The 25,145-nt window shown below is 38.9% G+C and overlaps 1 pseudogene; it reads right to left on the reverse strand.

Moving 5' to 3' along the window:
- Positions 1-26: 26 nt before the first annotated feature.
- Positions 27-24,542, reverse strand: LOC138097460 (flavin-containing monooxygenase 5-like; annotated as a pseudogene).
- Between the last annotated feature and the right edge of the window lie 603 nt (positions 24,543-25,145).

A 25,145-nucleotide genomic window follows, 5' to 3' on the forward strand; every position in this document is an offset into this window, starting at 1 on the left:
ACAATATAGCAATGATCACAGGAGGATTATCCTTTAATGATGAAAGTGAGAACAAAGAGGAGAAGTGCTACACAGATACTTTTAAGCCAAAGTGGCACAGACCATGGAGCCTGGTCACATATGAGGGTGCGAGTCCTCAGGGGCTTAATGATCCATCTCTCTGAGTCAGAATGGATTCCCGGGCTCCAGCCCACTTCCCGGGCCCTTGTAGGTGGTACTGGTAAGGTGTGCATGGCCCAAGGAAAATTTCCAGAGCCAGCTTTGGATCCCACAGGAAAAGTGAGAACAGGTTGGGTTTCACTGCTATTTCAGAGGCAATTTCATCCATGTAATTCACATACTGAACTCTGCGTGCATCGCGGGGACAATTCAGGTACCTGAAACCAGAAGAGGAAACTATCAGAAACTCCATCTCTCCAAGCACAATTACATCTAAACATTGGCTGATGATTTCTCCAAAAAATGAGATATAAAATGTTTTCTTCTTTTCATTGACTTTGGCCTCAGTGCTTTTAAACAAAATTTTCTTGCAGTGTTTTTTCCCCCAACAAATCCTTCCAAGGATCTTGGATATTAATAAGTGGGTTTCAGAAGATTTTTGTCTTTTCTTAAATTTTCTTTGCCTATGAATTTAATTCTCAATTAGGATATAGTCTCGTTTGGTTAAGTCAGTGGTGATGACTACACTGTGGAATATGCTACAAGAATTGTACATATATGTGTGATATTAATTTCATTTTAAATATTACTGAAATGCAAATCTTCACCCTCCTAAACCAAAGTTACTGGATAACAGATTATGATTCTTAAAATAAAACCTTTTATTTCTCATTGAGAACATGCTGTGACCTCCACACTGTAGATTCTCAGTAGATATTTGCTAAATAGGAATAAATTATATCCCCAACACTAGTGGTTTAGAATAATTTTCCTTTAAGAAGGTTTGGTACAGTCCACAAGCTCCTAACCAAACATTAGCATTTTAATTGGATCCTGTAATGGTCTCCTATCTCATTTCTCACATTGGTTTTTTTTTTTTTTTCAACACGTTAAAAGAGTGAAACAATCCTTCATTTCATCATATATTTTCAGACGCTTTACATCTCTAAGGCTACAGCATGACACAAATTTATAATTATATGTTATATAAAGTGTTCTATAAACTTTAAATAAAATTCTACAGTTTCCAAGTTGGACCATTCTCTACCCATTCCATTCAATAAGTCCTCCATATATGATACTTATGCATAATTAAGAGGAAATTAAAAAGTTGATAATTTGAGATCTCCTCCAGTCAAATAGACAGATTCCATCATGAGAAAAATATAAAGAATGCTTGAAATACAAACACCTCCACCTAAACACTTTCTACTGACTTTCATCAAGAAGCAAGTTTCTTACTCTTTTTCAGCTTTGGTTCTCTTCTTTCTTGTCAGCCATCATGCCACTCACTGAAGGTAATTTGTTCAATCCTAGGAAAGAAATTTCAAATGTGAAAATGATTTTCCTATTGAAAAGGTGTGGTTTGAGGAAGAAATGTGTAATAGGAGGATCTGTTTGGTGGAGAACATCATGAGATAGCATAAGAGTGGGAGCGATGGATTCAGGAGCTGCTCTGGGTTGCCCTACATTCACTGTTCTATCAGGTGCACATGCCTCACACATGCAAAAACATGGCTTTAATGACTTCACATCTTGACTGCTGCTGCTGCTGCTAAGTCGCTTCAGTTGTGTCTGACTCTCTGCGACCCCATAGACGGCAGCCAACCAGGCTCCCCTGTCCCTGGGATTCTCCAGGCAAGAACATTGGAGTGGGTTGCCATTTCCTTCTCCAATGCATGAAAGTGAAAAGTGAAAGTGAAGTCGCTCAGTCTTGTCCCACTCTTAGCGACCCTATGGACTGAAGCCTACCAGGCTCCTCCATCCATGGGATTTTCCAGGCAAGAGTGCTGGAGTGGGGTGCCATTGCCTTCTCCGCACAATTTGACTGGCAGATCTCACATCTCACAAAGAAGAATGAACTGAAGGAAGGCACAAAGTAGTGTGTGTGTAGTTCCATAACCAGCATATTTTTTCTGATTCTCTTTTAAACAGTGAGCTATACTTGTTCATTTATGCTATCACTTAGCTTTTCAATAGCTACTAATGGCGAGTCAATGACTCCTGATTGTCTTCATTGGATAGAGATTTCTTCTTGATTTTTCATCTTAAATCATGCAAAACACTTTCCCATAATTATTCCTTCTTTTAATGAAAAATATCCTACATTTCAAGAAGCAGAATCTATTAGGAACATATGGGAAACATTTTAAAGAAGGAACAAAGAAATGAGCAGAACTATTCCAATGTGATTGACATCATTTCATTAAGGTTGATTTGACTCTGTCTTCAATCTATTCTAAACCTAAAAGTTATGATATAAAAAAGAAAAATAATTAAAAAATTAGCACCATGGCTAATCTTGATTCATACAATCAACATTCATTGAAGGCTTACAAAAGACAAATGCTTAATTGTTAATTCTCACCGCTCTGCACAATACACCTAATTATTTCATTTTTATAAGTGAGGGAATTGTGGAGGTCAAGTAATAGGTCAAGACCATGCAGTCAGCATGTGGAGGAACTGGGTTTTAATGAGAGCCCACTAGGTTACAAAGCTCTTGCTCTTTTAATTTTGCTATGGCCCTATTCCAGTTACTCTATGACTCTGCCATAATTTTCATAACTCACAGTTCATAATTCTGTGACTCTGCTTGTCCTTTTTATATTTTAAACTTGAGCGATGGGCAAAAAAAACCAAAACAAAACACCAATGCTCCCTGTAGTTGTGGATCACTCCAGAAATATTCTAGAAAGATTGGGAGGTAGGATAATTGTTATTTCCCATGTGTACTTTAGGTTGAGGTCTTTCTTCTCCTGGCCTCATTTCCTATATTGGGTTCCTCGCTGATGCGCTTTAAAGAATTATTTGCCAATAAGTTGTCAGTTGATATATTTAGGTAGTAGTTTTTTAATCTTCATTTTCATATGGGAATCCTAAAGATTACATAGCCATCAAACACTGAAGTAAAAAATCTCAAGAAGCAGAATTTCAAATACTGTAAAGGTGAGCTTCAGATATGTTTGCAGCAGAAGACTTCTGCAGTGCCTCTGAAATCACATTATCTGGATGGTTATTTTTTGTAAATATGCAAAAGGTCACGACATACCCTTGAATACATGTACAGCCCATCGGCTCTGGAGTTCTGATGTGGGAATAGTGGCTCCTACTGGCTGGAGGATGCCAATGAAAGCTAGCGTTGGTTTTTCTAGCTCAGGAGGGAAAACAAATTTATACATGGAACGCTGGATATCCAGAACTGTTGAATTATTTTCCAAAAATGGGAAAGAATAAGTGTATCCTGTGGCAAAGATGACAACGTCCACATCCTCTTCTGTGCCATCCTCAAAGATGGCTGATGTTTCTGTGAACTTTGTAACATTTGGTTTCATCAGAACTCTTCCAGAAATTATGTAGTTGGGTAGATCATCACCGAAAGTAGCTTGATGACTCAGAAATCTGAAGAATGAAAATTTGTATGCAGGAAAACTAATATGTCTTTTTGGAAAGTAGGTAAGCTAAGAAAATACTTAAAATGGTTTTTTAGTCATGCTAAAAAATGAGAGACATACATTTTTATTTTATAAAAGATTTTTGCTCAATATTTCTTCTGAATTATTTTCTGAATAAACCTTCTGTATTCATCAAGGTGCCAATAATGTTTATACAGTGCTTACTACACGCAGAGAGAAACTTTTGAAAGGTGATATAAGTTTATAGCAGTGATATATTGATACTTAATTTCCTTAAAACAATTTTTTTGGGGGGTGAGAGAGATTTTTTTTTTTATAAAGCAACAGGTGAAGTGTTTAAAATGGAACAGAAAAATCAGATCATAGTCTGATTTCCATTATTTTGAGAACCTACGTGGCATTTTTTAAGATTTACTAACATTATTTAAATTTAACACTGTTAGTAAACTAATAGTTTAATACTGTTTAAAGCAGTTTAACACTCCTTCTACCTTTGACTCTCCACAATTTTTCCTCCAATCAGCAGCCTGAGTGATTTTTTAAAATGTAAAATTATTCCCAAATATATTGCTATTTCATTAAAAATATACTCCAAAGTTATTTCCATGCCCAAGTCCTAAAGTTCTCTATGTTATCAGGTGCCTGCCTACCTCTCTGATCTACTTCCTACCACTTTCCCTCTCCACCTGTACTCCAGCTACACCAGATTCTTCACTTCTCCTGGAATAAGTCATGCCATCGATGTCTTTGGACTTGGTATTTCTTCTTCCTGGTATATTATTCTCTCAGATATCTCTCACGATCTACCCCCTCAATTCCTTCAGATTCTGACTCAAATGTTCTTTTATCACATACGCATTCCATAGCCATTCCCTGGTGGCTCAGACAATAAAGTGTCTGCCCGCAATGCGGGAGACCCGGGTTCGATTCCTGGGTCGGCATTTCATTTTCATTTCAAGCATTCCATAACCAGCCCATCTAAAAACAGTTTATCTCCCAAACCCTGATTGTTTCTTCATAGCATATATTATGCTGTGTCATTGTACAACATTTTGAAAACTCTAGGAAGCCCGGCAAGAGGTAGAATTGTGGCACTGTCATCATTCTTCCCCAGTATCCAAAGTGCTACTTGATTATAATAGGAGCTAAAAAATATGAATTAAATTTATCTAGGCTGTGCATATAGGCAATATTATGTGTTTCTTCATTTAACCTTCACAACAGATAGGCAGATAGGATTGCATCTTGTCAATATATATAAAAAAGAAAGACAAAATGCATAACTGCTCCAGGGTCATATAGCAGGTAAGCATCAGATTTGCTAAAATTTGTTTTACATTTTAAAGCTACATATATATATATACACATATATATATACATTTTTGTTTTGCATATGCATATAATATCTTTTTACTAATAAAAGACAAAATTGATTTGTCATCCATGATTTTAATATATTTTAACTGAAATATATTTATATTCTCAATAATTGGGTGAATATATATTTACCACATTGTTTCTTTTATCTTTCCTATAATTTTCAAGCAAGATTTTATTCTATTGATATCATAGTTGTATTAATCATATAGTATGTATATTTGTCCAAAATCTAAATTTTACTCTCTGAAACATCGTGGATAGCTCTTATTAGTTTGTATTTGGTGAAATCCACATTCACCCTTTCTTCATACCAGTATAGAGAGATTTCTATCATCTTTATGTGGCAGAACTTCAGTCAACCGTTATCAGTTTCATTCTCCTTCTCAAAAGATTTTTCTGGTTCTATTATGTATTTCTTGAGGTTCAGTGTCCAGAATATTGCACTCTACATTTCAAATGCAGACAAATCATGTTTTCATAGAAAGTTCAATAATCATTCCTTATTTATTTCCATCAAACTTTCTAATGAATCTTAGCTTTCTTGAGTTTCAAGTTATGAGAGCTGATAAGTCCATTCTTTTAACTCACATGCTTGCTACCTATATAATAATGAACACACCTGCCACTCAAACCCTATTATTGTTTCTTAAGGCAGCTTGAGAAGAGGGGTATTTATGGATGCGTGCACACATGTACATGTACATGCAAAGGAGAATAACAGAAGTGTCTATACAAAATTTGCCAGTCTCCTTGTTCCTAATCCTGATAATCACATACTCTACCACTAAGACTCTGTTATACATCCTAAGGGCTGATGACTGCAAGTCTGCTCTCCACTTTGATTTTCAGAATATTCTATCCTAATGCTTGCCATGTATCTCTGTAGGGATACCTTAAGTATCTCAAACGCTGTTTTCTAAAGCTTAAATCATCACACAGCCTCCTCAAATCTTCCAAATTCCCTATCCTTCTTAATTCCTTATCTTAGTAGGATGGTACACTCTCTACCCAATCATTCAAGCTAGAAATGGGATGTTGATGTGTAGTTGGGCTTTTATTTTCTCTTTTATGTTATTCTGACATCGTAAAAACATTGCTGTCCAGGGAGACAAAAATCTGGCTGTCTCGCTTGCCTAACCTGTTTTAAAGATAGCAAATGCCTCTGCTAAGAGCACTTCTTTTTTATGCAAACCATCCAATCCCAAATCTGTAGCTCCAACCAATTCTTAGCGTCGATCAACTACTTATCTAACTCTCACACTCCAGGGCAATATTTCCCTTGCCCTTAATTACCGCAGGGCTCAGTCAGTTCAGTTCACTCTCTCAGTCGTGTCCGACCCTTTGTGACCCCATGAATCGCAGCATGCCAGGCCTCCCTATCCATCACCAACTCCCGGAGTTCACTCAAACTCACGTCAATAGAGTCAGTGATGCTATCCAGCCATCTTATCCTCTGTTGTCCCCTTTTCCTCCTGACCTCAATCCCTCCCAGCATCAGAGTCTTTTCCAATGAGTCAACTCTTCGCATGAGGTGGCCAAAGTACTGGATTTTCACCTTTAGCACCATGCCTTCCAGAGAACATCCAGGGCTGATCTCCTTTAGAATGGACTGGTTGGATCTCCTTGCAGGCCAAGGGACCCTCAAGAGTCTTCTCCAACACCACAGTTCAAAAGCATCAATTCTTTGGCGCTCAGCTTTCTTCACAGTCCAACTCTCACATCCATACATGACCAATGGAAAAACCATAGCCTTGACTAAATGGACATTTGTTGGCCAAGTAATGTCTCTGCTTTTTAATATGCTATCTGGGTTGGTCATAACTTCCCTTCCAAGGAGTGAGCATCTTTTAATTTCATGGCAGCAGTCACCATCTGCAGTGATTTTGGAGCCCAAAAAAATAAAGTCTGCCACTGTTTCCAGTTTCCCATCTGTTTCCCAAGAAGTGATGGTACCAGATGCCATGATCGTCGTTTTCTGAATGTTGAGCTTTAAGCCAACTTTTTCACTCTCCTCTTTCACTTTCATCCAGAGGCTTTTTAGTTCCTCTTCACTTTTTGCCATAGGGGTGGTGTCATCTGCATATCTGAGGTTACTGATATTTCTCCCAGCAATCTCAATTCCAGCTTGTGTTTCTTCCAGCCCAACGTTTCTCATGATGTACTCTGTAAAGAAGTTAAATAAGCAGGGTGACAATATACAGCCTTGACGTACTCCTTTTCCTATTTGGAGCCAGTCTGTTGTTCCATGTCCAGTTCTAACTGTTGCTTCCTGACCTGTCTATAGGTTTCGCAAGAGGCAGGTCAGGTGGTCTGGTATTCCCATCTCTTTCAGAATTTTCCATAGTTTATTGTGATCCACATAGTCAAAGGCTTTGGCATAGTCAATAAAGCAGAAATAGATGTTTTTCTGGAACTCTCTTGCTTTTTCCAAGATCCAGTGGATGTTGGCAATTTGATCTCAAGTTCCTCTGCCTTTTCTAAAACCAGCTTGAACATCTGGAAGTTCACGGTTCACGTATTGCTGAAGCCTGGCTGGGAGAATTTTGAGCATTACTTTACTAGCATGTGAGATGAGTGCAATTGTGTGGTAGTTGGAGCATTCTTTGGCATTGCTTTTATTTGGGATTGGAATGAAAACTGACCTTTTCCAGTCCTGTGGCCACTGCTGACTTTTCCAAATTTGCTGGCATATTGAATGCAGCACTTTCACAGCATCATCTTTCAGGATTTGAAATAGCTCAATTGGAATTCCATCACTCCACTAGCTTTGTTCATAGCAATGCTTTCTAAGGCCCACTTGACTTCACATTCCAGAATGTCTGGCTCTAGATGAGTGATCACACCATCGTGATTATCTGTGTCGTGAAGATCTTTTTTGTACAGTTCTTCTGTGTATTCTTGCCACCTCTTCTTAATATCTTCTGCTTCTGTTAGGTCCAGACCATTTCTGTCCCTTATCGAGCCCATCTTTGCATGAAATGTTCCCTTGGTATCTCTAATTTTCTTGAAGAGATCTCTAGTCTTTCCGATTCTGTTGTTTTCCTCTATTTTTTTGCATTGATCTCTGAGGAAGTCTTTCTTATCTCTTCTTGCTATTCTTTGGAACTCTGCATTCAGATGCTTATATCTTTGCTTTTCTCCTTTGCTTTTCACCTCTCTTCTTTTCACAGCTATTTGTAAGGCCTCCTCATACAGCCATTTTGCTTTTTTGCATTTCTTTTCCATGGGGATGGTCTTGATCCCTGTCTCCTGTACAACGTCAGTAACCTCAGTTTATAGTTCATCAGGCACTCAGTCTATCAGATCTAGTCCCTTAAATCTATTTCTCACTTCCACTGTATAATCATAAGAGGTTTGATTTAGGTCATACCTGAATGGTCTAGTGGTTTTCCCCACTTTCTTCAATTTAAGTCTGAACTTGGCAATACGAAATTCATGATCTGAGCCACAGTCAGCTCCTGGTCTTGTTTTTGATGACTGTATAAAGCTTCTCCATATTTGGCTGCAAAGAATATAATCAATCTGATTTCGGTGTTGACCATCTGGTGATGTCCATGTGTAGAGTCTTCTCTTGTGTTGTTGGAAGAGGGTGTTTGCTATAATCAGTGTGTTCTCTTGGCAAAACTCTATTAGTCTTTGCCCTGCTTCATTCCATATTCCAAGGCCAAATTTACCTGTTGCCCCAGGTGTTTCTTGACTTCCTACTTTTGCATTCCAGTCCCCTATAATGAAAAGGACATCTTTTTTGGGTGTTAGTTCTAAAAGGTCTTGTAGGTCTCCATAGAACCATTCAACTTCAGCTTCTTCAGCGTTACTGGTTGGGACATAGACTTGGATTACTACGATATTGAATGGTTTGCCTTGGAAACGAACAGAGATCATTCTGTCGTTTTTGAGATTGCATCCAAGTACTGCATTTCAGACTCTTTTGTTGATCATGATGGCTACTCCATGTCTTCTAAGGAATTCTTGCCCACAGGCAGCCAGGAGGAGCTACCCCACATCTAAGGAGCAGTGGCTGCACCGGTGCAGGGGGGCCTAGAGGAGCTACTCCACATTCAAGGTCAGGAGGGGCAGCGGTGAGGAGATACCCCTCATCAAAGGTAAGGAGTAGCAGCTGCACTTTGCTGGAGCAGCAGTGAACAGATATCACATGTCCAAGGTAAGAGAAACCCAAGTAAGAAAGCTAGGTGTTGCAAGAGGGCATCAGAGGGTAAACACACTGAAATCATAATCACAAAACCTAGTCAACCTAATCACACTAGGATACAGCCTTGTCTAACTCAATGAAACTAAACCATGCCCTGTGGGGCCACCCAAGACGGGCAGGTCATGGTGGAGAGGTCTGACAGAATGTGGTCCACTGGAGAAGGGAATGGAAAACCACTTCAATATTCTTGCTTGAGAACCCCATGAACAGTATGAAAAGGCAAAGTGATAGGATACTGAAAGAGGAACTTCCCAGGTCAGTAGGTGCCCAATATGCTATTGGAGATGAGTGGAGAAATAACTCCAGAAAGAATGAAGGGATGGAGCCAAAGTAAAAACAATACCCATTTTGAGTTTTTTTTGTGTGTGTATGGTATTAGAAAGTGATCTAGTTTCATTCTTTTAAGTGGGTGACCAGTTTTCCCAGCACCACTAGTTAAAGAGATTGTCTTTAGTCCATTGTATATTCTTGCCTCCTTTGTCGAAGATAAGGTGTCCATAGGTATGTGGATTTATCTCTGGGCTTTCTATTTGGTTCCATTGGTCTATATTTCTGTCTTTGTGCCAGTACCATACTGTCTTGATGACTGTGGCTTTGTAGTAGAGCCTGAAGTCAGGCAGGTTGATTCCTCCAGTTCCATTCTTGTTTCTCAAGATTGCTTTGGCTATTCAAGGTTTTTTGTATTTCCATACAAATGGTGAAATTATTTGTTCTATTTCTGTGAAATATACTGCTAGTAGCTTAATAGGTATTGCATTGAATCTATAGATTGCTTTGGGTAGTATACTCATTTTCACTATGTTGATTCTTTCAATCCATGAACATGGTATATTTCACCATCTGTTAGTGTCCTCTTTGATTTCTTTCACCAGTGTTTTATAGTTTTCTATATGTAAGTCTTTAGTTTCTTTCGGTAGATATATTCCTAAGTATTTTATTCTTTTCGTTGCAATGGTGAATGGAATTGTTTCTTAATTTCTTTTTCTATTTTCTCATTATTAGTGTATAGGAATGCAAGGGATTTCTGTGTGTTGATTTTATATCCTGCAACTTTACTATACTCACTGATTAGCTCTAGTAATTTTCTGGTGGAGTCTTTAGTGCTTTCTATGTAGAGGATCATGTCATCTGCAAACAGTGAGAGTTTTACTTCTTCTTTTCCAATTTGGATTCCTTTTATTTCTTTTTCTGCTCTGATCGCTGTGGCCAAAACTTCCAAAACTATGTTGAATAGTAGTGGTGAGAGTGAGCACCCTTGTCTTGTTCCTGACTTTAGGGGAAATGCTTTCAATTTTTCACCACTGAGGATAATGTTTGCTGTGGGTTTGTCATATATAGCTTTTATTATGTTGAGGTATGTTCCTTCTATTCCTGCTTTCTGGAGAGTTTTTATCATAAATGGATGTTTAATTTTGTCAAAGGCTTTCTCTGCATCTATTGAGATTAATCATATGGCTTTTATTTTTCAATTTGTTAATGTGGTGTGTTACATTGATTGATTTGTGGATATTGAAGAATCCTTGCACCCCTGGGATAAAGCCCACTTGGTCATGGTGTATGATCTTTTTAATGTGTTGTTGGATTCTGATTGCTAGATCACTTTCTAATACCACACACAAAAATAAACTCAAAATGGATTAAAGATATGAACGTAAGACCAAAAGCTATAAAACTCCTAGAGGAGAACATAGGCAAAACACTCTCTGACATACATCACAGAAGGATTCTCTATGACCCACCTCCCAGAATACTGGAAATAAAAGCAAGAATAAACAAATGGGACCTAATTAAAATTAAAAGCTTCTGCACAACAAAGGAAACTAAAGCAAAATGAATAGACAGCCTTCAGAATGGGAGAAAATAATAGCAAATGAAGCAACTGACAAACAACTAAGCTCAAAAATATACAAGCAACTCCCACATCCCAATTCCAGAAAAACAAACGACCCAATCAAAAAGTGGGCCAAAGAACTAAATAGACATTTCTCCAAAGAAGACATACAGTTGGCTAACAAATACATGAAAAGATGCTCAATATCGCTCATTATCAGAGAAATACAAATCAAAACCACAATGAAGTACCATTTCACACCAGTCAGAATGGCTGTGATCCAAAAGTCAAAAAGCAATAAATGCTGGAGAGAGTGTGGAGAAAAGGGAACCGTCTTACACTGTTGGTGGGAATGCAAACTAGTACAGCCACTATGGAGAACAGTGTGGAGATTCCTTTAAAAAGTGGAAATAGAACTGCCTTATGACCAAGCAATCCCACTGCTGGGCATACACACCGAGGAAACCAGAACTGAAAGAGACATGTGTAGCCCAATGTTCATCGAAGCACTGTTTATAATAGCCAGGACATGGAAATAACCTAGATGTCCATCAGCAGATGAATGGATAAGAAAGCTGTGGTACATATACACAATGGAGTATTACTCAGCAATTAAAAAGAATACATTTGAATCAGTTCTACTGAGGTGGAGGAAACTGGAGCCGATTATACAGAGTGAAGTAAGCCAGAAAGAAAAACAGTAATAAAGTATACTAACACATATATATGGAATTTAGAAAGATGGTAATGATAACCTTGTATGTGAGACAGCAAAAGAGACACAGATGTATAGAACAGTCTTTCAGACTCTGGGAGAAGGCGACGGTGGGGTGGTTTGGGAGAATGGCATTGAAACATGTATAATATCATATAAGACATGAATCACCAGTCTAGGTTCAATGCAGCCTGCAGGATGCTTGGGGTTGGTGCACTGGGATGACCTGGAGGGATGGTGTGTGGTGGGGTGGGGGGTTCAGGATTGGGAACACGTGTACACCCATGGCAGATTCACGTTGATGTGTGGCAAAACCAATACAATATTGTAAAGTAAAAAACAAAAAACAACAATACTCAGTTGTGGATGTGACTGGTGATAGAAGCAAGGTCTGATGCTGTAAAGAGCAATATTGCATAGGAACCTGGAATGTTAGGTCCATGAATCAAGGCAAATTGGAAGTGGTCAAACAGGAGATGGCAAGAGTGAATGTCAACACTCTAGGAATCAGCGAACTAAAATGGACTGGAATGGACTAACACATATATATGAATTTAACTCAAATGACCATTATATATCCCAGGGCTAGGAACCAGACAAATCTAGCCTAAAATCCACTGGGAATATTCAAACCAGCCAATCCTCAACTGTTTACCTTGCCCTGCCCTGCCTGTATATTTTCTGTATATTGTCAAGGCTGCATGTTATCACCCTGTTTATTTAACTTATATGCAGAGTACATCATGAGAAATGCTGGGCTGGAAGAAACGCAAGCTGCAATCAAGATTGCCAGGAGAAATATCAATAACCTCAGATATGCAGATCATACTACCCTTATGGCAAAAAGTGAAGAGGAACTAAAAAGCCTCTTGATGAAAGTAAAAGAGGAGAGTGAAAAAGTTGGCTTAAAGCTCAACATTCAGAAAGTGAAGATCATGGCATCTGGTAACATCACTTCATGGGAAATAGATGGGGAAACAGTGGAAACAGTGTCAGACTTTATTTTTTGGGGGGCTCCCAAATCACTGCAGATGGTAATTGCAGCCATGAAATTAAAAGATGCTTACTTCTTGGAAGGAAAATTATGACCAACCTAGAGAGCATATTCAAAAGCAGAGACATTACTTTGCCAACAAATGTCCATCTAGTCAAGGCTATGGTTTTTCCTGCGGTCATGTATGGATGTGAGAGTTGGACTCTAAAGAAAGCTGAGCGCCGAAGAATTGATGCTTTTGAACTGTGGTGTTGGAGAAGACTCTTGAGAGTCCCTTGGCCTGCAAGGAGATCCAACCAGTCCATTCTAAAGGGGATCAGCCCTGGGATTTCTTCGGAAGGAATGGTGCTAAAGCTGAAACTCCAGTACTGTGGCCACCTCATGAGAAGAGTTGACTCATTGGAAGACTCTGATGCTGGGAGGGATTGGGGGCAGGTGGAGAAGGGGATGACAGAGGATGAGATGGCTGGATGGCATCATTGACTCCATGGACATGAGTTTGGGTGAACTCTGGGAGTTGGTAATGGACAGGGAGACCTGGCGTGCTGCAATTCATGGGGTCACAGAGTCAGACACGACTGCGTGACTGAACTGCACTGAACTGAACTGCCCTGCTTGTCCCATAGAAACCCCAATCAAGTCTCTAGTATCTGTTTTCCCCTTGTTTCTGTTTCTAGCTGAATAAATTCCCATGTGGCCTTGCATGGCTTGGTATGTCTCTTTCTCTTAGAAAATGTAAGTAATACATTCTCCTTACAATGTCATTGACCTCTCCATGTTGCTGCTCACTCACCTCCATAAACTAAAATCCCATGAGTATAGTTTTAATATGTTTAAAAAATTAATTAGACAATAAAACAAGAGAAAATTGATGAACATTTATTATGTGTTTGGGACTAGTGTAAACTTTATATGTATTTTCCTCTTTAATGTTCAAAACAGCCACTGAATTGGTGAATATTTTCACCATTTTATATATAAGGAAGATGAGGCACAAATAGTTGAGTAAATCTGATCAATATCACACACCTATAAAGTGGTGACACTAGGATTCACACCACAGGTGTCTGGATTCAGATTTCTATTCAAGAGAAAGAAAGAATGTATTGAATTTCAAAGGACTCTCTCACAAGTCTTCCATCTTTTTGATGGAATCTTACCAGATTCCTGACTTTTTGAAAATTTGCCTCAGAAAGATGGAGTTTATTTTTATGGCATAGTATATTATTTGCTTCTCTACAGTCTAAGGTTTCAGAGCCTAAAGAAAAAGTGCACAGTAGCTTGAAAACATCAAGAGTGGGGACAGATGAAGCTGCCACCATGCCTGAAATTCAATTTCCTTCTTCTAAGTTTAATGAATAGAATGGCCCAGAGAAACATGAGAAAAGAAACGATGATTAACATTCTCCTAAGATAGCCGAAGTCTACTTTCAAGGTGGTAAAACATGAGCTCTAAATCATCCTTATGTTCCAAGTTTGGCCCACTGATTCCAAAAGGCAGCAGCAAAATTACTTTTTTTAAAATCCTAGAACATACCTGTGTTGAGGTAGCAAGCCATAAATTTCATGGTTAAAGCGAGCATTTAATTTATTCTCTGCCCATCTGTTGATTAAAAATGCAGGGCAAATTTTGTTGAGAAGAGAATTAAAACGAGTAAAGAGAACAGTGTCCATGGGCATCCCATAATCCCAGACCCGGTTCCAAATCCATGCACCACGTCTTGTGCTCAGAAACACCTAGGAAAGAATGCAAGTAAATGCACAATAGATATGATAGTTCACTTTCATAGGATAATTTCTCAGTTCTTCAGATATCACTCATTTGGCTCATGAGAAGAAATGGACAAAAACTCTATTGTCCTTTATCTTGAAGAGTTCTGTTTTCAAAAGCAGGAAGACCAACAAATAGTTACACACACTCCCACATACAGACACATCTGACTTGTTGCTTATAGCACCAAGCCTTCTTCTGGATCAACCCACTATTCTTTTTGAACCTTTCCGAAAGCAGTATTTGATGTCTGCAATGTCTTAAATTTCAAAAACACATAATGATTCAAAAAGGCTAGATATCAACAGTTGACACAAAGATCCCATCCAGCTGCTAATGACTGTGTTGTAGTAACTACAACACTTAGTTAATTTGTATCCCTATTGAAGGAATTGGGGTTGGAAGATGGTGTCAAGTGTCATGTCAATGAAAACTAAAGAGATTTAAAAAATGGTTATCTAGTAAGTTTTTTTTCTTCTTTTGTTTTGGGGGGGTAATTCTTGGCTGAACTGGTAAAATCTTCAGACTCTGGTAAAAATAAACAATTTGAAAGTCTTTGAGGTTTTAAATATTTATTTGTATTTCATTCTCCTTTTTTCTTTTTTGGAGTAGATTATCAAGATGCCTATTAAGGAAACTGGAGAAGGAAATGGCAACCCACTCCAGTAATCTTGCCTGGAGAATTCCAGGGACAGAGGAGCCTGGCAGGCTATAGTCCATGGGATTGCAGAATCAGGCATGACTGAGCAACTATCACTAATTCACTATTGAGGAAACAGATGTGAGGAGGTAATTAACAATCAGTATTGAAACAGCATATGAGTACATACTACACATATTTCATGCAATTCTCATATTTCAGAAGGTAGGGGCCAGGTTGCATCTCAAGACAGAGGATTTAGGCACCAAACCTGTGCAGCTACATGACTGAGCTCAATCGCCAAATCAACTCCAGAATTTCCAATGCCAATCACAATGATTTTCTTGCCCTGAAATTTCTCTGGACTCTTGTATTCCCAACTGTGAATATATTGACCTTTGAAACGCATGATTCCTGTGGGCAAGAACACAATCAAGCATTGACCGTTATTTTACCTTTTAAACTGCTGGTATATTCTTAAGCTTATTGTTAAACTCAAAGACCATCTAATTTAAATCTCTCATTTTCTGGTTTACTATTCCTGGTCTGTGAACTGTGCTTGTCTTACAGTATCAGACAGAATTAATTCTCCTACTGTTCTGTTCTGAAACAAAAATTTTATATTCCAACAAATTTTCATGTTTCTTAAACAATCAGATATTTTACTTCTGCCTCTTTTTAACTTATCTATATCCTGCCAAGTCTTCAAAAAGAGCTTGACTCCTATATAAGTAGCACATCTTCTTTACCCATCATCTTCATTATTATAAATACTGCCCTGATCCAGTTTCCTGTCTTGCTCTCTTAACCCAAGCTTCACCCCTGTCTGCCTTGTTGTCCATCTCTTCCTAGGCCCAGCACACCCTTTCTACTAACACTAGCACCATTCCCTTTGCTCTCTGCTGCTGCTGCTGCTGCTAAGTCGCTTCAGCCGTGTCCGACTCTGTGCGACCCCATAGACGGCAGCCCACCAGGCTCCCCCGTCCCTACTGGGGACAAATGCTCACTGATTCTGAGGCTGAAAGGATATAAAAACATTATTTTTGTTTAAAAAATATGCTCTGACTTAAACAAAAACCTCATGTGGCCAAACCATAATATCTGGTTAATTTTGTACTATTTCATCTTTCAGACAACATTGAGACCTGCACTTATAGGCTACTCTGCTCCTCTTGTGACACTGGACAGCCCTGTTCCATCCTAATTGTGGATCATTCCTTGCTCTTTTTCCTTTATCTGGTGAATGTGCTCCAAAATCTCAGCTTTCCCTTGGAAGCAATTCTTTGATCATCACCTAGTGAATTCCTGAGCTCAATCATTGCTAAGTTCACTTTTCCTTTCAATTTCTGACTACAACTGTACCAATTATTCCCCGTCCTCCTGGTCCTACTAAAATGCCTCTCACTACCTGAAGATAACATTTTATTCTCATTTTTTATGAAACAATAAAAACCTGAGATGAGTTCCTCAACATCTAAAAGTTCCTGTGTTATCATCTATCCTTCGTCTGTCTCTTTTCCCCAAGGTAAAATATTTTTATTCTGTTCCAAAATGAACATTTTGCCCTCTGGCTCAATATGGGAGTAGATTTTGAGATCAAACAAACCTGGGCATACTTCATAACTTTTTCACTACTAGATGCATTTGTAATGTGTAAAATGGAAATGGTTTCATCTAGCTCATAGGAATGATATAAGGATCTTTTTAAACACTCCTAAAACATAGCACTTGAAAAATAAGTCTAATGTTCATCTTTGAATTTCTTAAGTCTTATCCCATCCTCTTCCATTTTCAATAATCATCTCTAAGACCCTGTCACCTGCTCAAGTTTGCCCCCTCAAACAGGCAGAATTCGCTTTTCCAAGACCTATTCTCTCTCAGGAAATGGCAACTCCATTGCTTAGGACAATAACATTATCCTTTTTATCCTTTTATAACGTATCACTTTTTAAAAAATCACACTTCATAACTGATCCACCGGCAAATTCCTTTTTTCCAACTTCTACTAGGAAGTAAAGAGATACATGGAGTAATAGGCAAATTTGGCCTTGGAGTACAAAATGAAGCAGGGTAAAGGTTAACAGAGGTTTGCCAAGAAATGCAGTGGTCATAGCAAACACTTTCTTCCAATAACACTAAAGATGACTCTACACATCACATGGATATCACTAGATGGTTAATACCAAAGTCAGATTGATTATATTCTTTGCATCCAAAGATGGAGAAAGTCTCTATAGTCAGCAAAAACAAGATGAGAGCTGACTGTGGCTCAGATCATGAACTCCTTATTGCCAAATTCAGATTTAAACTGAAGAAAGTAGGTAAACCACTAGACCATTCAGGTATGACCTGAAATAAAATCCCTTACAATATATACAGTGGAAGTGACAAATAGATTCAAGGGATTAAATCTGATAGACAGAGTGCCTGAAGAACTATGGACAGAGGTTTGTGAATTGTACAGGAAGCAGTGATTAAGACCATCCCCAAGAAAAAGAAAAGCCAAAAGGCAAAATGGATGTCTGAGAAGGCCTTACAAATAGCTGAGGAAAGAAGAGAAGTTAAAGGCAAAGGAGAAAATGAAAGATATATCCATATGAATGCAGAGTTCCAAAGAGTAGCAAGCAGAGATAAAAAAGCCTTCTTCAGTGATCAATGCAAAGAAATAGAGGAAAACAATAGCATGAGAAAGACTAGAGATCTCTTCAAGAAAATTAGAGATACCAAGGTAAATTTTCATGCAAAGATGGGCAAAATAAAGAACAGAAATTGTATGGACCAAACAGAAGCAGAAGATATTAAGAAGAGGTGGAAAGAATACAAAAAGAGCAATAAAAAAATGATCTTCATGACCCAGATAACCACGATGGTGTGATCACTCACCTGGAACCAGACATCCTATAATATGAAGTCAAGTGGGCCTTAGGAAGCATCGCTCTGAACAAAGCTAGTGAAGGTGATGGATCCCTGTTGAGCTACTTGAATTCCTGAAAGATGATGCTGTGAAAGTGCTGCACTCAATATGCCAGCAAATTTGGAAAACTCAGCAGTGGCCACAGGACTGGGAAAGGTCAGTTTTCATTCCAATCCCAAAGAAAGGCAATGCCAAAGAATGTTCAACTTCTGCACAATTGCAATCATTTCACACGCTAGCAAAGTAATGCTCAAAATTCTCCAAGTGAGACTTCAAAAGTACATGAACCGAGAACTTGCAGATGTTCCAGCTGGGCAGAAGAACCAAAGATGGAATTGCCAACATCCACTGGATCATCAAAAAAGGAAGAGAGTTCCAGAAAACGTCTATTTCTGCTTTATGGACTATGCCAAAGCCTTTGACTGTGTGGACCACAGCAAATGGCAGAAAATTCTTAAACAGATGGAAGTATCAGACCACCTTATCCGACTTCTGAGAAATATGTATGCAAGTCAAGAAGCATCAGTTAGAACCAGACCAGGAACACTGGACTGGTTCCAAATTCAGAAAGGAGTACATCAAGGCTGCATGTTGTCACCCTGCTTATTTAACTTCTATGCAGAGTACATCATGCGAAATGCTGAGCTGGATGAAGCACAAGCTGGAATCAAGATTTCTGGGAGAAATATCAATAACCTCAGATACACAGATGACATCACCCTTAAGGCAGAAAGCAAAGAACTAAAGAGCCTCTCGATGAAAGTGAATGAGGAGAGTGAAAAAGTTGGCTTAAAACTCAACATTCAAAAAGCTAACATCATGGGATCTGGTCCCATCACTTCACGGCAAATAGAGGAGGAAACAGTGGAAACAGTGACAAACTTTATTTTCTTGGGCTGCAATATCACTGCAGATGGTGACTGCATAAGTAAAAATAAAAATTAAAAAAAAATAAAAAATAAAATGCTGAAAGAAAAAAAAAATAAATAAAAGACCCTTGCTCCTCGGAAGAAAAGCTATGACCAATGTAGCATATTAAAAAACAGGATGCTTGGGGCTGGTGCACTGGGATGACCCAGAGGGATGGTACAGGGAGGGAGGGGGGAGGGGGGTCCAGGATAGGGAACATGTGTACACCCATGATGGATTCATGTTGATGTATGGCAAAACCAATACAATATTGTAAAGTAAGATAAATAAATAAAACAAAACTATAGTAAAAATAAATAAATAAATAAAAATAAAAAAACAGAGACATTATTTTGCCAACAAAAGTCCATCTAGTCAAAGCTATGGTTTTTCCAGTAGTCATGTATGGATGTTAGAGTTGGACTATAAAGAAAGCTGAGCACCGAAGAATTGATGGTTTTGAACCGTGGTGTTGGAGAAGACTCTTGAGAGTCCCTTGGACTGAAAGGAGATCAAACCAGTCAGTCCTAAAGGAAATCATTCCTGAATATTCATTAGAGGGACTGATGCTGAAGCTAAGATTCCAATACGCTGGCAACCTGTTGCGAAGAACTGACCCATTGGAGAAGACCCTGATGCTGGGAAAGATTGAGGGCAGGAGGAGAAGGGGACAACAGAGGATGAGATGGTTGGATGGCATCACCAACTCGACGGACATGAGTTTGAACAAGCTCTGGGAGTTGGTGATGAACAGGGAAGCCTGGCATGTTGCAGTCCATGGGGTCGCAAAGAGTTGGACATGACTGAGCAATTGAACTGAGCTGAACTTCAAACTATATTTAAGATCCAAGCACCACATTATGTCTCCACTGCCACTATCCTGGTCAAAATCACCATTATTTTCCACCTGAATTAGCAAGAACTTCCTCCCTGGCCTGCCTGTTTCTGCTTTCCCACCTCCTTCCCCAGCTGTTCTCAACACAATAGTCAACGTGATTGGAGCATGCCACTGCTCTGCTGAAAACTTCCCAGTGGCTCCCACCTCAGTTAAAGTCAGAGCTATGGTCCAGACAATGGCCTTTTAAATTCTTATTGATCTGGTGCAGCATTCAGTCTCTGACATCATGTCCCTGTACTCTTTCTTCTACTCTCACCACATGGACCTGTCTGGTACACACTTGCCTCAAGTTCTTTGCACTGTTTTCTTCCTTTTATACAATGTGCATTCCTCAGTTATTTGCATCACTTCCTCAATGCCTTGGGGTATCTATTCCAGTGCTATTTTCTTGCTGAAGTCTTACCTGACCACTTCAACTAGCCTTGCATGACAAGCCCGTCTCTCCAACCACCAACCTTTTGACCTTCCTGGTAATTGTTTCTCTTCATAGTTATTACCTTCCACATGTTTATCCTTTTTTGTGTCTCTCTCCATCTACCACCATGTATACTCCAAGGGGACAAACATTTTGATCTGTTTAATTCTCTGCTGAGCCTCTGCCACAAAAGTCATGCTCAGTAGATATTTCTTGAATGAATACTGATTGAATGAATACAGGAATATTTAAACCTCTAATACGCTAATAACTAACAGACCACTTTTGACCAATTTTATCTTTCTCTTTCTTCCTGTGCATTTGGAAACAGACATAAGAATGGAAAGTGGGGGAATCCAGCATCTCCTGAGAAGCCCAAAGGAGTCTCAGGTTCAGTCCTCTTTGAGGAAACGGGATACCCATTCTGCTTCTAGAGGTAAAAAGGAGCTCTTGTGCAGGTAAATCATTGCTGCATGATTCCTTATATTCAGAGTGCTTAAGCTTCCAAATAGTAAGTAGCACTGCAGTATCTTGTAAGATATGTAGTGACACTAGCACTTAGCTATTTGTAGTCATCCAGTTACGTTATGTTTATCTATACATATGTGTATATACATGGGGCTTCCCTGGTGGCTCAGTGGTAGAGAATCTGCCTGCAATGCAGGAGATACAGGAGAAGCAGGTTCAATCCTTGGGTTGGGAAGATCATTGGAGGGGTGTATGGCAACCCACTCCAGTTTCTTGACTGGAGAATACCATGGACAGAGGAACTTGGCAGGCTATCGTTCATAGGGTCACAAAGAGTCAGACATGACTGAAGCAACTTAGCACTCACTCATAAATATATATGTATATACACATTCAGAAATAAAGCAAAATCTTACTATATTTCTGTATCTTTGCTCTTACTAATTACTTCACACTATTAAAATGTATCACCTTCCTCTTAAATAGCCCAGAACTGGCGGTGATAGGATATTTTAGTATTTTTTATTTTCAATTTTATAAATGTATTATTTGAACTAACTTGAAAGAACTTGTATTACTTTATAATCAGAAAATATAATATTTATTATGAAACTAAGGTGACTTTCAGAATTATAAACTCTCTCCAAAAATAATAATGGCTACAGTGATAGTATCTCACAACACCAGTGCCTTAGAATTCAATAACACATACCTGGAAATTTCTGAAGTGGCATGAAGGGATTGGTAAAAAGGCCACTACACACCATAATCCCATCAAAGACATAGGATTCCTGTTTTCCTTCAGCCTGCACCACAACATCCCACTGTCCTGTGAAAGAAATCAGAGTGCTTCTTCACACTGCACACCTTCGACTGGGAATGAGAAAAAAGACTCATGACCACTCTTCCCTGATGCCCTCAAGAACTCTTGACCTCAGTGAATAAAGTTGACGGCAGGTACTCTCATCTGGGCTTTCATTAAAGTGCTCAAGTATAACTGGTCTCCCGAACAAGGCATTTTTAAGGTGAGATTAGCTCAATTTGTTCAGACTACAGTCCTCAGGGTAGCTAGGAGTGATCCCACACCAGGTGTACAGTTTGGCATTTCAGTCAATCTCCCATATTTTCTCCTGAAGGAGACTTCCATGGAGATGTATGTAAAGCCCACGGCTTTGGCCTGGCTTTGGGCTCTAACAAGAGACTTCCTTGTATGCTGGGTGTTCTCTGTCCCACTTACCAGAAACCGGATGTGCTTCAAAAGGTGAAAGTGTTTGACACACATACGGAGATACTCCATGATTTTGGAGTTGTGCAAATAGTTGGGAAAGTGGTCAGGGAAAGGGTAATCGCTGTAGGCCATCATCTCCTTTGAAGTGTTGCTGATGACAGACTTATAGACACTTGGCCTGCCTCCTTCCGTCTTCTCCTACCAAGAAAACAAAGGACACCTGCTAAAGTATATCAACTTTAACAATAGATCAAACTATGAGTCTTCTTCAAAATGAAGAGCATTGTTATATTAAGGAATTCCACAATGTTAAAACATTCATATACAAAATTATCCCTTTTGATAAGGACAATCTCTAAATATGACCAGGCTGGTGAAAGGAAAGCTTTATATGGGCATCACCTAGTGAAATCAGATGCCATATTGTGGTATTTGGGGGCATTCTGTCATAGTCCTTGAGATGTATCATTGCATGGCTCCAGCAAGGAAATTGACATTAAGTCATTTCTCTGAATCTATTTCTTCACTTCTAAGTAGGTACTTGTCTATGTCACAGAGTTGTTGTGGAGACCAAAGAATACACATAAAATGCTAGGAAAACCTTGCAGGGGAAAGCAATTATCAATGCATGCTTTGTTATAGGACTTATAGAAATTGCATGTATAGGATGAAAAGGACATCAGACTGGGAGATTGGAGATTTTCTTGAGATGTATCTGTATTAGACATGGTCCATCCAGGAATATGGGAGCTCCTCTCTCAATACTTGAAACAGGGAATGTAATGCAGAGAATTGGTAACATAGGTAATGAGAAACCCAAAAAGCCAACGAGGTGTTGGTGAAACATTCCAGAGGTTAGCAAAGGCAAGCAATCAGTACCACATCTAGGCTAGACCTAGCCAACTAACAGTTGGTATCTTTTGACCTACCTCCTTTTCCCTCCATGGTAACATTGAAGACCATGTGGTCCAGGAATATAACTATAAGCTGAAGAAGAGCACTTTAATATGCCTATCTAGTGGCTAGTTTTAGTCACTCAGTCGTGTTCAACTCTTTGCAATCCCGTGGACTGTAGCCCACCAGACTCCTCTGTTAATGGGATTTTCCAGGCAAGAATACTGGAATGGGTTGCAATTTCCTTCTCCAGGGGATCTCCCCAATCCAGATATTGAACCCATGCTTCCCTTATTGCAGACAGATTCTTTACCACCTGAACCACCAGGGAATATACCCATGATGCAGGCCAAATACTATCACTGTGCTCAGCTTTTGAGATTTCAGCTTTGTCCTGAAATTTTAGAGTTGGTGTTAGTTGCCCTGGCTGTACATACATACTCCTGGGCTCAAGATAAAAATCTAAAGTTCATGTATTAGCATATATGTGATAACTGAAGCCACAGAGGGCTAGGAAGGTATCCTAAAGAACACATAAAAAGTTAAAAAAGAAAAAACAGAAGAGTAAGAAGAGAGCTATAATTAGCAACATGAAAAATACTGAGAAGGAAAATCAGAAAGACAACAGAGTGAAATCACAGAAACTAGAGACAAGTGTTTTAAAAAGGAGCTGATTTTTAACATCATTGGATCCCCTTGAGAAAGCGATACAATTCTGGACAGAAAGTCCATTCAGTTTGTCCATTTTATTGGTAACAGTGGTGAGAGCAGTTTTGGGGAAGTGCCAGGATGTCTATCATGTGGTGATGGTGAAGATGAAGGAAGAGCAAGCACACAAGTCTCCTTCAAGGACCTAGAGTCTGAAAGCAAATGAGATCGATTGAATCTTATCCTTGTGCAGGAGAAAGGAATTAAATCACAGGTATTTTGTTGTTCAATCACTCAGTCATGTCTGACTCTTTGTGATGCCATAGACTGCAGCACACTAGGCCTCCCTATGCTTCACTGCCTCCTGGAGTTTGCTCAAACTCATGTCCATTGAGTCAGTGATGCCATCCAACCATCTCGTCATCTGTCACTCCTTTCTCCTCCTGCCTTCAACCTTTCCCAGCATCAGTGTCTTTTCTAAAGAGTCAGCTCTTTGCATCAGGTGGCCAACATAGTGGAGTTTCAGCTTCAGCATCAGTCCTTCCAATGAATATTCAGGACTGATTTCCTTTAGGATTGACTGGATTGATCCTCTTGCTGTCCAAAGGTCTCTCAAGAGCCTTCTCCAACACCACAGTTCAAAACATCAATTCTTTGGTGCTCAGCCTTCATTATGGTCCAACTCTCACATCTGTACATGACTACTGGAAAAATCATAGCTTTGACTATAAGGATCTTTGTTGGCAAAGTAATGCCTCTGCTTTTTAATATTCTGTCTGCTTTGGTCATAGCTTTTCTTCAAAAGAGCAGTAGTTGAAAGCTAAATTAGTGCTGTAGTCCTTGCATTATTTCCCAGATATGAAAAAATGTCATTAGAAGTATATAGTATATAGAAGTATAAGCATATTCAAACTTACCTCATATCTCCACAGCCCTTCAATGTCATTGCTTTCTTCAAAACAGATGGGTTCCAGTCCCTCCTCCAGACAGATCTTAATGGCACCTAATCCACTGACTCCAGCACCAATCACCATAATTCTTTTTCCTTGCATCATGTCTTGTATCAGAAAACAGCATAAAATCAGATTTTTATTTCCATATATTTTTTTTTCTATCACATAAAGTTAGTTTTTCTCTAAAATTGCTAGTAAATGCATTGAAGGTATATCTTGTTCAAAGCATATATGCCTTTCAAAGGAGCATCCAGTGCCAGAAAATCTTAGTTCTCTCAAGCTTTCTTGTTTTCAGGTACAAAGGGAAAAAAAAAATTTGTAAATGGTTTGATTCCTAAAATTTTTCTGATCATATGAGCTCACATTTTTACGTTTCTTTTTTGATAGTTTCCTTATACCTAATACATTTGCACTTACTCTCAAAAACCTCTTCATTCATAAATTTTGCCCATACTTTTCTTCCTTCCCATTATGATTTATTACATAATTAAAATACTTCCCACTGCTATATAATAAGATCATGTTGTTTATGTACTCTATATATAATAGTTTGCACCTGTTAGTTCCAAACTCCCAACCCAATTCTTCCCTGCCTGGCCCTCCCTTTGGTGACCACAAATCTTTTCTCCATGTCTGTGGGTCTGTTTCTGTTTCACAGATAAGATCACTTGTGTCATATTTGTGTCACATATAAGCTATACT

This window comes from Capricornis sumatraensis, chromosome 2 (assembly GCF_032405125.1).
Source record: "Capricornis sumatraensis isolate serow.1 chromosome 2, serow.2, whole genome shotgun sequence".
In the NCBI taxonomy this organism is placed as follows: domain Eukaryota; kingdom Metazoa; phylum Chordata; class Mammalia; order Artiodactyla; family Bovidae; genus Capricornis; species Capricornis sumatraensis.